The sequence below is a fragment of the Leopardus geoffroyi genome, chromosome C1 (assembly GCF_018350155.1).
Source record: "Leopardus geoffroyi isolate Oge1 chromosome C1, O.geoffroyi_Oge1_pat1.0, whole genome shotgun sequence".
Taxonomy (NCBI): Eukaryota; Metazoa; Chordata; class Mammalia; order Carnivora; family Felidae; genus Leopardus; species Leopardus geoffroyi.
In genome coordinates, this window is record NC_059328.1 from 144,506,219 (window position 1) to 144,518,484 (window position 12,266).

The 12,266-nt window shown below is 35.6% G+C and overlaps 1 protein-coding gene across 4 annotated transcripts in view; it reads left to right on the forward strand.

Moving 5' to 3' along the window:
- GALNT13 (polypeptide N-acetylgalactosaminyltransferase 13) overlaps positions 1 to 12,266 on the forward strand; it is a 545,013-nt gene that overhangs the window by 211,949 nt on the left and 320,798 nt on the right. The gene's annotated exons all lie outside the window — the stretch shown is intronic.

The window sequence follows — 12,266 nt, forward strand, 5'->3', positions numbered from 1 at the left end:
CAGGCTCCAGGCTCTGAGCCATCAGCCCATAGCCTGACGCGGGGCTCGAACTCGCGGACCGCGAGATCATGACCTGGCTGAAGTCGGACGCTCAACCGACTGCGCTACCCAGGCGCCCCAGAAATTCTTTTTTTTTTTAATGTTTATTTATTTTGAGAGAGAGAGAACAGGGAGGGGCAGAGAGAAAGAAGTGGAGAGAAAAGACCAAAGAGGCTCCATGCTTTCAACATAAAACCCAACACGGGGCTCTATCTAATGAATGATGAGATCATGACCTGAGGCGCAATCAAGAGTTGGACGCTTAACAAACTGAGCCACCCAGTTGCCCCAAGAAATTTTTAATTGACATAAAATATATCTTCCATAGTCTCATGATTTACATAGCTACTCATGAGAACTTCAATGACAATTATATATTCTTTTTTTTTTAATTTATTTAATGTTTATTTATTTTTAGAGAGATAGAAAGCCCAAGCAAGGGAGGGACAGAGAGGGAAAGAGAGAATCCCAAGCTGGCTCCATGTTGCCAGGGCAGAGCCCAATGTGGGGTTTGAACTCACAAATCTTGAAATCATGAGTTGGACACTTAACACTGAGCCACATTAGTGCCCCAACAAGTATATATTCTTTTAGCTACACTCATTCAAGTTGAATTCTAAGCTCTGTCAGTGACTAGTCTGTAGTATTCTTTACCTGGTGATATGATCCTGTGGTATGAGCCTTTGATTAGTTCTGCCTTGATTGGGTTGCTTCATTATTCTGTTTCCCAGCCTATTACAGAAGTGAGGCAATCTAGAGAAACCTCTAGGTTCCAGAGATAGTTTTTCTTGCCTCAATTGTGTGGTAGCAATCTGATTTCCTCTTGTTAAATGACATCAGTCACCTCAACCATTATTGTAGTCCCATTCTCTGCCTATAAATTTAACAGCTTGAGGATCTTATGATGGCCAGAGGGCATACTCAACTTCCAGTTTAACAGAAATTGTGTTGTCTAGTGGAAGCATTTCTTCCATGGAAACTAGTGCACTTCTTTCTACCTATAAAGCCTGAAGTTATAGAGATAGAAAGTAAATATCCTTTCAAGTAGTTATTTGCTGAAAGAGGCCACTCTAACTTTCTTTCTTACTTCCTTAGTGCATTCTGTCTGTAGGAGAGATGACATCATACATTTGATACTGGTGTAAGGTCTATAACATCCAGTCAGACATCATCCCAAATCCACAAGATTTTGTCTCTCAAAAGATGCTATAGCAGTCTTTAGCAGATTATTCCATTCTATCAGGTCAGCTGCTTCTAGTTGGTGAGACCAATGGGTTTTGGGTGAGCCCATGGACATATTTCTTTTGTTACAAATTACTTCCCCTTGTCTGAGGTGAGATTACGTCAAAATCCAATGAAAATAAGGGTTTTAAATGCCTACAAGTTGTGGTGCTGACAGAACTGTGACCAGAGAAGACATTCCAGATATGTCTGTTCCTACGAAAAAAACCAAAAAACCAAAAACCAAAAACAAAAAACATTTTTCCTCATAGTGATGTAAGGGGTCTGGTAGAATCAACCTCAGATCAGTTAGTCAGGAATGTGCCACATAAATGGCTTTGCCTTGTCTTCTGCTATTGGTTAGCTGGGTGGCCATAACCATATCAACTGAGTGAGAAGTTCATGGTGTTAAACCTCAGCATAGTATTCCCTTGTGTTATTGTTATCCTGGCCTATTAAGTATCTTTTCCGTTGAATAAATACTTGGATTAAGTGATAACAGGCACTGACAGCTACAGGACAGATAATTTCGTATGTCTGATTATTGAGAGGCTCCTCTGTATTGAAAGCCTTTGCTGGAGATTACATAGTACAGAAATATCAATATTCTGTTCTCTTTTTATGGGGATCACTCATATACTTTACCAGAACTTCTTGTCATCAACTTTCCAATCAGTTTCCTTTAAATCTCTTAACCAGCAGCCCAACCTGTCAGCTACTGCTCACAGGTTAGTGTAGATCCCTACTTCAAGCTATCTCTCCCTTCATGCTGGGTAGGAGGTGGGTGGGTAAAGTAGGTATATTTTTGTAAATTTGATGAATCATATGTGTGACGGTATATCAACTGCCAAGAGTTTATCACTGTGTATCTTATCACTGTGTATCTTAATTTATCCTGAATGTCGAGCTATGTCAGGGGCTTCTTAAAATGACCATTGTTAGGTCACCTGGGTGGCTCAGTCAGTGGAACATGTGACTCTTGATTTTGGCTCAGGTCATGATCCCAGGTTGTGGGATGGAGCATGCACAGCATGGAGCCTGCTTAGGATTCTCTCTCTCTCCCCTTCTGGCCTCACCCCATTCTCACTCTCTCTCAATTAAAAGAAAATAATAATAATAATAATAATAATAATAATAATAATAATAATAAATTACAATGATCATTGTTCCACTTAAAATGTGCCTTTACAAAGGCTACCCAAAGCAGCTGACAGCCCAAAATGATACTTTTGTTCCCAAAGAATTTTTTTTGTTGTTGCTGTTACTGTAGGCAGAGGTAGGAAGATAGGATTTCCTACTTAAAGCTGAAACTAAGGTTATTACTAGAGCCATTGCAAGATGAGAGCCTTTTAAATACTTTTAATGAGGAAGCTCATTCTTAATGTAGAAGGAAATAATTTCATATTTCAGCATTATTTTATTACCTTAGTGAACACTGAACACTTTAAATGCTGGGCCAGTTGTTTCCAGGAAACATTTATGACTAACATGTGCCAAACAACTTCTTACTGTATGTAAGAATAGAATTGGCTTAATAGATGTGTACAATGTTTTGTAAGGATGACTGTGAAAAAAAAAAAAAAGTAAAACATTTGATGCTAATATAGGAGTTTGCTTCTTCCTAAAAAGAAACCAAGAATATTGCTACTTGTCCTTGCTCAACTACTAAATGCTTTCCTTATCTATAAATCATAGTAAACTTCCTGTGAAGAACTTTCTTGCTAAAAAAAAGAACATAATTCCTTATGGGCAATGTTCTACCTGTATGCCATCTTATCTACATTGAGAAACTTTCCTTCCTTCAGGAACTCTGCCCAACACGGATCCCTCTGTTTTCATGCCCCCAGCATCTACTGACTTTCCTTTGTACCTGTCATGTCATAGCAAGTTATGTCTGTCTTCACTGAAGACAGATTTGTGATTCATATGTGACTGAAATCACCTTATGAGGTGATGAACTGATTTAGAAAATACAGATAATGCTAAAGAAATAATGTAAAAGCTCCTGGGATGAACCACTGCTAATCTTCACTGGTGACATGTGCATATATATCATGCAACTTAACTTTTTTATAGAAATGAGTTATTATGTAGCATTGCTTCATGATCCTCTTTTCTCATTTTTTAAGTTTATTTATTTGTTTTGAGACAGAGAGAGCACAAGCAGGAAAGAGAGGGAAAGGGAGAGAGAGAGAGAGAGAGAGAAAGAGAGAGAGAGAGAGAGAGAGAGAGGGGAGAATATCAAGCAGGCTCTGTACTGTGAGCACAGAGCCAGATATGGGGTCAAACTGGCAAACTGGTGAGATCATGATTTGAGCTGAAATCAAGAGTAGGACACTTAACCAAATGAGCCACCCAGGCTCCCCTCCTCATTTCTCGTTTAATATGAACAGTATGAATATCTTCTCAAATAATATGAACATCTTTCATATCATTGAATATTTTTGCACAGAAAATTTTTTATTACTGCATAGTTTTATTTGTATATAACACAGTTTATAGTATTTATGGTGTGTATGTATACATATATACCTGTACATATATACAGAGAGAGAGAGAGAGAATATAGATTTATTTTCACCTGCATGTACAAACACATAATATTAATTTAATCATCTATGTAGGTAAAACTTTGGAAATATATAGCCTTCCTTGGGATATATATATTTTTAAAAGACTTCTTGAGTCATAATTTATAAGCTCTGCTTCATTTTCTTGTATAGAACATTATAGGAAGGTATGCTATGGGCGTCCACTGTAGTACTTATGTGCATTGGCATATAGCATTAATTCAAACAACACCGTGAAGTTATTTAAATATTCTATAGGAGAGGAAATTGTGGATGAGAAAGGCAAAGTAACTGGTCCATGATTTTTTTTAAGTTTATTTATTTTACTTTGGAAGAGAGAGAGGGAGCACACACACGAGTGAGGAGGGGAGGGGTAGAAGAGAGGGAGAGAGAGTCCCAAGCAGGCTGCTTGCTTCAACACGGAGCCCAATACAGAGCTCCACATGGGGTTCAATCACATGAATCATAAGATCATGACCTGATCCTAAATCAAGAGCTGGTCGCTTAACTGACTGAACCACTCAGGCACCTCTGGTCCCTGATTTTAAGGCTCAGAGCTGCTGATATTTAAACAACCATACTTTGTATTGAGTTATCATTGAGAATCATTTGTAATAGTTATACAAACTATTATTAAAAGTTACCATTGGGGATTGAAAATAAATTAATCAAACGTTCACTTTATTTAAATGGTGGTTTCTTTATCTGCTTAGGATCTCACTTGTGATATAATTAAAACCCCTTAAAGACATAGGCTTCATACATTTTAATTGTGTGCCACTATCAGAAATTTTTGAGCTTGTACTAATGAATAGAAATTTATTTATATTCTACAAATTATACAACCCAAATACTAAACACTAGTGAGGACTAAATTTTAATATAAAAAATAAACTAGAAGTTTTACATTTTTCAGATACCATAATGGAAACGTTTGTGCATCTCTGAGATGGGGAAAACCTGTATTTTAATTACTCTGTTCATCAGTCTTTCCACAGAACTAGATTGTCTCAAAATTTTATTCTACTTTTTTCAAATTACTCACTGATTGAATGAAAGGTACCAGGCATTGAGTTGAAACAGAATGCATTGATGAGTCTTCATAGAATAAAAGGGAAAGAACAAAATGCATTAATAAAAATAACACTATCAAATAGGTCCAGAATCCCAACATTTTTACAAAATAGAGTTGATTTTTAAATATAAATTATGCAACATATATACCTGATAAGTCAGTGGTGGTCCTCCAAGTGGTGATTCACATACCCATGTTACTGCCTTCCTGTGATGGCCCTGCTGTTTATACATTCTGGCTTCCAGAATTGCTATAGTGAGAGAGAAAACATGGAGAATCACACATGGGAAGTTTTTATACACTACACTTGGACTTAACTCATATCATTTCAATCCTCAGTTACAATACCACATTTAACTGCAGGAGAGACTGGGGAATGTGAGTCCAGGCAGGAGAGAAAATGGGCTCAATAGTTAGACTCTCTGCCATAACATATAAACAAGTAGTGGTAATGTAGTTTTATAAAAGGATAATGGAATAAAGTAAAAGTGCTATACAATCATAGAGGAGAGAACAGTTATCTTTCCTTAACGTTTGAACTGATGAACAGGGACTATTTTGGTCATCAGATACAGAAGGAAGTTCCTGGCCAAAGGTATATATGGAAACTCAGAGACGATAAAAAGAATAATTCCTATATAGCATGGTTAATATGTAATTTCTTCATTAAATTCCTGCCACCTTTTCAAAATAAATTTTCAGACAGATCTATAAGGATGTATGCCTAGGGAAAAATATTAATTGAGTCATGGTTTATTTTTTATTTTTTTTATTTATTTATTTTTTAAATTTCAACGTTTATTTATTTTTGGGACAGAGAGAGACAGAGCATGAATGGGGGAGGGGCAGAGAGAGAGGGAGACACAGAATCGGAAACAGGCTCCAGGCTCTGAGCCATCAGCCCAGAGCCCGACGCGGGGCTCGAACTCACAGGCCGCGAGATCGTGACCTGGCTGAAGTCGGACGCTTAACCGACTGCGCCACCCAGGCGCCCCAGTTGAGTCATGGTTTATAATAGAAATTATAGAAACAACATAACTGTTCAATGAAAAGGTATCTGTTAAATAAATCATTGTATAGCCAAGCTATGGCATATTTTGCAGCCAATAGAAAATGTATGGGTTCACATGCTTATTTAGAAAGATTCCCACAATTGTGGTTCACATGATAAAAATAATCATAAATAATAAAGATAATGACAAATGAATGATAAATTTTAGTGTGCATGAATGATTCTATTTTAAATATAGAAGTATGTTTCTGCATAGATTAAAGTGAATCATCCAAGCAGTGGTTTCATTGTTTTTACATAGTGCCCACCTACTTCCCTCTGTCTGTCTCTAACTCTAGTCTTTGTCTATATCTATCATCTTTCTTCTTTCTTTTGTTATCTTTTATTGTTTTTTTTTTAATTTAAAAATAAGTGAACTTTTGGAATCAGTGTTCCCTTGGTTCTGCAGATGATCTCTCATTTAGCTAGCTGGTGAAAATACTACCTTACTAATATCTAACATAGGCACCCTCCTAGAACACAGTAGTTCCGTCTGTTGGACTTGATCTCGTCAGAGCTAGCTTTTTACAACTTTCTTGCTGCGTAAACATCTAGTTACTGAAATGTAATGGACACAAATCAGAACACCACATATGGCTAGGATAAGAAACAAAAATAAAATGTTACTGTGAGATGTGTCAGATTTGTAAAAGTTGTATGTAATTCCTTTTCAAAGAGATAGTAAGTAAATTGCCATTAATTTATACATTAATTAGAATGAATTTGGTTGTTTAATATATATTAAGCTATATGTTATAATATCAATACTATAATATTCATATTTGAAGAATATGAATTTATTATTTCTAATGGAAATGAGTCTAAGTAAGTAGATATAAAGTTCCTTGTTCCTAAATAAGAATTACCCTTGACAAATGCAAGGTCTTTAGATTGGCACAAGAGCATGGCCCAGGGAACCCTGAGTGGAGGGCAAAATGGTTTGTGGTCCCAGTGCTGGTTTGATATTCTGCTCTCTGACTCCACCCAAAAACATTTATGATTGACAAGACAAAAAGCATTATCTTAGAGGAAATGCTTTACTGGCAATGGAGTATAAATATTCTAAGATGAGAGAGACTAAAAAGCAGGGTTTTAAATTGAGTACAATTGACAGATTTGTAGTGATAACAGTGAGAGAAAAACTGTAATGTTCCCCAAAAGAAAGCTTTTAAAGGCAAAAATACAAAAATTAACAAATTGAGTAAATTTGAGAATAGAAATACAATTTGAAGTAATTTCCTGGAGAGTGTGGAACATGGAATAACATTAGATTTTGGTTCAATATTATACTTTTACCAATATACATTGTATATTACTGTGTTCTTTAACAGAATAAAGTAATTAGTCTAAAATCAACTTAAAAATTTTCTTACTTGAGTATTTTTTTTTTAGAAAAAATGTAGATTGTCTTATCTCTCTTTTTTTTCAAATAAACAATGCTCATTGTTAATGGGACATTTCTACAATTGAAAAAAAAATATCCATAATACAATGTACCTAACCAACAATGAGATTAATATATAGTGTTCCTTTTGGTAAATTTATCAGTTGGTTTGTTTATATTTATATTTTTATATTTTGGTTATCCTCTTTATCAATACAAATTCTAAGATTAAAGTGAATCACCTTGAAATCTTTGCAGTATGTACTATGTTAAAAAATAAGATGCATATATATATATATATATATATATATATACACACATATATACACACATATATGTAATGATTCTACTTTTATATTTCTTCAAGCTTTACAATGTCATTTTGAATGACGTTAATTATTACCTTTTAATCACTTCACCATATAATTAGGAATAAAATAACTTATAGCACAACATATTATTTTTCTAGTCCAAACCAGCTTTGGAATTGGGTTATTTCCATTCATGTTCAGACTAACAATCATGAAATCATAATTTAGATTTTGTTGCCTTTTGTATTGCGTTTGCCTGTTAGAGCAGTAAAGTCAAATAAATACTTCAATGATTTTTTTTTTAAGGTTGGCTGTGGGGAACATGATATTGTCAGGTTGTAGGTGGCTTTTTTTTTTAAGCTATGTACAAGAGAAAGATTAACAGGTTAGAAAAGAAAAATAGGAGTAGCTTTTTAAAGCAGACCAGCAGACCAGCCTCATACTCAATCGCATAATCTTTCCCATTTCCTATTTACAGTATTTGAAGAAAAAATTGTTTTTCTTTTTCCTAGCAAGATGCATTCTTCCAAGTAAGACCCAGAAAAACAAAAAGGCTAGTTCGACATTGTAATTACTTAACATTATTTTTGCTTAAATGAGGTGAAACACACCAGTAGGTCTGCTCGTGGAAAAGAAAAAAAAAACATTTTATAAAATGTCAACTATGCATTCATTAGAGGCTATTATAGAAAAATGTTTAACTTTAGGGAGGAGACATTTAACCCGATACACATTAAGTTGTTTCTATTCTCCACTAAGAAAATGAGGATAATTAAGGAAAATGATTATATGTGCTTGCTAACTGGTTTTAAGTATAAGGATACTCTTTATGACAATTTTGTTTTTATTGATGATAATTCCATAACATGATCACACTTACTCTAACTACCATTGACAAAGCTGTCATCCTCAGAGTGTTAAGCCAAGCAAATGGCTACACCTTTGAATAAACTGCAAAACCCAAATACTTTTGTGTGTCTTAACTTGATCTTCATGCCCTAAGATGTAGCTGAGTGCCATGTCTTTTCCACATAGAATAAATGTTAACCCTGCTAGCTTCCTACATGTGGAGCATTATGTTGACCCTGGTACATTTTTCTGCAATGAGATAAACCTTTGTTGGAGTACATAGAGGGCATTTAAAAGAACTGTAAATTGCTTTCTTAATTTCTAGAAATTCTTAACCTCAAATTTTTAAATCACTTTTTTATTTTCTGAAGAATTTTCAAAATTTTATTTAACGAAATTATTTTGAACAGCGATTCTTTTAATGTTATTTTTCTCAGTTTTTCCCTTGAGCTCTCTGCTCTGTTTTTATTTTTTTATATATTTTTAATTTTTTTAATGTTTATTTATTTTGGAGAAAGAGCCAGAGCATGAGTAGGCGAGGGACAGAGAGAGAGGAAGACACAGAATCCAAAGCAGGCTCCAAGCTCTGAGCTGTCAACACAGAGCCTGATGTGGGGCTCGAACTCATGAGCCATGAGATCATGACCTGAGTCAAAGTTGGATGCTAAACCGACTGAGCCACCGTGGTGACCCTCTACTCTGTTTTTAAAATATCATGTGTGTATGTGTGTATTTATTTATATCATGTTACTGTTTAAAAAGTCTTCTCTCTTCCCATAACTGCCATCATTTCTATGAGAAAAAGTCAATTTTAAATGGTGCATGCTCATTCTTCTCTTGTCAGTTACCTTACCTTATAGAATTGAATAACTGGAACTTACTGGTAGAATGGCACCTAGTTATATTTAAGCCAGAAATGAATTCCAAAGGTATTAGGGGTAGAAACAAAACAAAGACTTTGGATATATATGATGATAAAGAAAATAATGTATTATATTGTATTCAATGCATTACATTGAAAAATTAAAAAAAAAAAACACTTTTGTTTTTGAGAATCTTATGCCCTTTCTCTAAAGCAGAGATGATAGGCCGTATATGAGCTATAATCTAACAACTGATGACAACAATGATATTTAAATATACACATTTTATTACAAAAACAGTGAATTATTAAAGAAATGCAAATTGAAACAACACTAAGATATAATATTTTGCCTATCATATTGGGGGAAAAGACAATAGATACTACACAGTGCTGGCAACAGTATGGAGAAAGCAGTGCTCTGATTTTTCTGTAACTGGGAGTGCCAACTGGAAAAACTTTTTTGGAAGTCAATTTGAAAATACACGTTTAATGGGGCGCCTGGGTGGCGCAGTCGGTTAAGCGTCCGACTTCAGCCAGGTCACGATCTCGGGGTCCGTGAGTTCGAGCCCCGCGTCGGGCTCTGGGCTGATGGCTCACAGCCTGGAGCCTGTTTCCGATTCTGTGTCTCCCTCTCTCTCTGCCCCTCCCCCGTTCATGCTCTGTCTCTCTCTGTCTCAAAAATAAATAAACGTTAAAAAATTTAAAAAAAAAAAAAAGAAAATACACGTTTAAGTCCAAATATTGCATATCCTTTGGCTCAGCAATTTTATTTATAAATGCACCATGCATGCATACTAACACAAACATACAACAATGTATGTACAGAACTATTTGCTGAGTGAGTGTTGAGCTTTGGCTCCCGAATCAGACAGACCTGAGTTGAAATTACCATTCCATTACTTTCTAGATATGTGACCTTGGGCAAGTTACATAGCATGTCTAGATTTCACTGTCCTTTGAGGATTAAATGAAATGATGTCTATAAACTGTGTAACAAAGTGTGTAACACCTTAAGAGATGTTTTTACTCCTTGTAATGATGACAATGTTATTATAAATATGCAGCATCACTGATAATGGTAAAGAACTAAAAACAACCCCATTATCCATCAACCTAATAAACTTAGATTGGTTGAATGGAATACAACATAGTCACTAAGAAGAAGAAGAACAATCTACATGGAACAAAAGGCAAAAAATACTTTGAAAAAATCAATTTTTAGTATTAATAGTATTATTCCATGTGTGTGAAAAAGCACAGTAATAGGGGCACCTGGGTGGCTCAGTTGGTTAAGTGACTGACTTCGGTTCAGGTCATGATCTCCCAGTTTGTGAGTTCGAGCCCCGTGTCGGGCTCTGTGCTGACAGCTCAGAGCCTGGAGCCTACTTCAGATTCTATGTCTCCCCCTCTCTCTACCCCTCCCCTGCTCACGCTCTGTGTCTGTCTCTCAATAATAAATAAACGTTAAAAAAATTACGAAATAAAAGACACAGTAATATATTTTGCTACTTTATGTCAACAGAGAGAGAGAGAGAGGAAAAGGATACGAACCAATATATTAACAGTGATTATGTCAGGGAAGTGAAATAATAGGGCACTTTGTTTTCTCTATTGTAGTTTTGATATATTTTATGCTTTTAAAATCATTCCTTAGTGTATCCAAAAGTCAAAAATTATCAAAAAAATAATATTTATGATTATGTTCTTTACTTGAAAATTAGAAGGACTCCTGAGAGAATTACAAATATTGTGGAATCAATACTTAAGAAATCCTAGAAATGGAAGGTACCTCAATACTTATCCTAGTCTAGCATCTCACAAAGACCACAAATTCACTGAAAACCAGCTCCACCAACTTAATCTGATTTTAGGGATAATAAGCTTACTAAGTCCCAAAGCAAAGTTTTACTGTTAGAAATTTCTTTTTTTTCGTTAAAAATTTTTTTTTTTACATTTTATTTATTTTTGAGAGAGAGAAAGAGGGAGAGAGAGAGAGAGCACAAGTAAGAGAGAGGCAGAGAGAGAGGGAGACACAGAATCTGAAGCAGGCTCCAGGCTCTGAGCTGTCAGCACAGAGCCTGGCGCAGGTGGGGCTTGAACTCACGAACCATGAGATCATGACCTGAGCCAAAGTTGGACGCTTAACCGACTGAGCCACCCAGGCGCCCCAGAACTTTATTTCTTAAATTGAATAAAATGTGCTTCCTCATAAAATTCCTGCCATCATTTCTATTTTTGCTTCATAAAGTGAATGAGGCTTTTTATAAACTTTCTTTAAATGACAGCTTTTTAAATAGTTTGAGGTTGAAGCATGGATCTTTTTCATTTAAAATTTTCCCAGTTGTTACTATTTTTCCGTACATAAGAGGATTTTCAGGCTTATCACCTTCTTGGTACCGCTATCTGAAGGTCCTTGGAGATACCTAGTGTCTTTTATAGGCTGATTCATGACATTCCAAAGTCAGGATAACCTTTCAAAGAGAACTAGGTGGCCCAACTGTATATTAGTACTAATAATATCTAGCTTGATATTCTATATCTATGAATGTCAAGTCAAATGTTTCTTTATGCTCTGGATTTCAAACCTATTCTGTTATTTTGGAATTATATTTTTATGAAAGGCTATAATTTACAAATTATTTTCATAGGCTTTATATCCTTTATAGTTTTTATAATTTTTTTTTTTAATTTTTTTTTTCAACGTTTATTTATTTTTGGGACAGAGAGAGACAGAGCATGAACGGGGGAGGGGCAGAGAGAGAGGGAGACACAGAATCGGAAACAGGCTCCAGGCTCTGAGCCATCAGCCCAGAGCCTGATGCGGGGCTCGAACTCACGGACCGTGAGATCGTGACCTGGCTGAAGTCGGGCGCTTAACCGACTGCGCCACCCAGGCGCCCC